Raw genomic sequence first — 1,813 nt, 5'->3', positions numbered from 1 at the left:
TGTCTGTCTATCTCTGTCTCTCAAAATTTCTCCCCTCTCTTTCTCTCTCTCTCTGTCTATCTCTGTCTCTCAAAATTTCTCCTCTCTCTCCCTCTCTCTGTCTATAGATATATATATAAACCACAAATAACTCCCCCTCCCTCTGTCTGTCTCTCTCTTTCTCCGGCTCTCACTCTCTCTCTCTCTATGTCTCTCACTCTCGCCCTTAGACTTAATTTTAGTTCTACTCTTTCTCTCTCTCTTTCACATTTTTAGTCACAAATGCACATTTAGACTTACTACACAAGCGCACACGCACACACCCTCACGCTCACACACTCCCTCTTTTACTATTCCCCCTCTCTTTCTCTCACTCGCTCACTCACTTATATACTCTCTATCTCTCTACCTATCCCCCCCTCGCACTGGCTTCACTACCACAATGCAATCTCTCTATCTGTCTCTCCTCTGCCACTAACAAACCCTATCACCACTACCTTCAAAGTGCTGCTCTTACCATCTTCAACAAGACTGCCAGGACTACAATACTGCGGTGACCGACCCCACACACACATATATATATATACATATATATATACAAAAAAAATCCCTCTACATGGACTCTTAAACACAACCAAGGTACGTTCTTTTCTAATAAATTCAAGGGGGACTTCGTTTACGTACACAAACACACACGCAAACGAACATATCTACATGTAAATATAGATATATGTAAATATATATATATACACCGTATTATACAGCCTTCACATATTTGTGGTATGAAATGGTGGTGGGGAATAGTTTATTGTAGGAGTGTGTTTGTTTAATGTAGTGGTGCTGTCACCGCTGAGGCGGCCACCGATCTTAAATATCATTGCAACTATTCTCGTTTATCAAACCTTTTCTGCGTTGTCCCCACTTTTTTACATATTTAAATTCGTTTTAATTGAATATTCAAAGTCTAATTAAACAAATACACCCTCTTATCAGACACAGAAACACTGTATAAATTTGGAATTAAGCGGGGAAACAGTTATGCCATAGTTGTGACACTTTTTTCTTTTCCCCCAAGGAAGCTTCTTTAGCGTGAGGTGTTTAGCGGCATAGACAATAATAATAATAATAATAATAATAATGATAGCAACAGCAATTAACAGTAATGATAATAATGATTAATTTCGAATTTTCGTACCAGGCCAGCGATTTTAGAGGGCGGAGGTGGGTTTAGTCGAATACATCGATAATCCCCAGTTCTTGGGTGATACTTTATTTTATCGACCTCCAGAGGGATGAGATAAACTTGACCCCGGCGGATTCTAAACTCAGAATCTAAAAAACCGGAAGAAATATATCGCAAGGTATTTTGTCCGGCGCTCAAACGATTCTGCCAGCTCAGTAGTAGTATTAGTATTAGTAGTATACAGACATAAATGTGTTAAATTATTCTTTAATGATAATAGTAATAATAATAATAATGGTAAGAATAATGATGATAATCACGCTTTGGAATAAGACTTATTGGTGAGAAGGGCTGGAGAATTGCCAAAGAAGAAAACTGGATGTGGTGACATTCATTCCGGGTTCTTTCAAGGGCATTTTGGTAATGTGAATTTGAAGTCTTCGGTAAACGGAGATCGAACGAACTAATAATAATAATAATTTCGATGATCATCACGATGACGACGATGATGATAATGATGATGATGATGATGATGACAGTTTAAGACGACGTCGGGGTTATATAAGAAAACGAATTCGGGGGAAGGAGATTACGTGACGTTCATGCATTTCTCAAGGACACACTGAGCGATGTCAGTTTACCTCACTGGCT

The 1,813-nt window shown here is 38.7% G+C and overlaps 1 protein-coding gene across 4 annotated transcripts in view; it reads left to right on the top strand.

Moving 5' to 3' along the window:
- The first annotated feature begins 291 nt into the window (after nt 1-291).
- The window catches only part of LOC115217128 (1-phosphatidylinositol 4,5-bisphosphate phosphodiesterase beta-4), a 203,371-nt gene continuing 201,849 nt past the window's right edge, over nt 292-1,813 (top strand). For 2 of the 4 annotated variants that reach the window (XM_029786732.2, XM_029786731.2), the window contains exon 1: nt 292-618. The gene's annotated coding sequence lies outside the window, so the exon portion shown is untranslated. The remainder of the gene's footprint in view (nt 619-1,813) is intronic. The other 2 variants (XM_036507169.1, XM_036507170.1) reach the window with 2 other exon arrangements.

The sequence above is a fragment of the Octopus sinensis genome, linkage group LG11 (assembly GCF_006345805.1).
Source record: "Octopus sinensis linkage group LG11, ASM634580v1, whole genome shotgun sequence".
Lineage (NCBI taxonomy): Eukaryota > Metazoa > Mollusca > Cephalopoda > Octopoda > Octopodidae > Octopus > Octopus sinensis.
The sequence above is the reverse complement of the archived record's forward strand: the minus strand, read 5'-3'. Positions and strand labels throughout refer to the sequence as shown.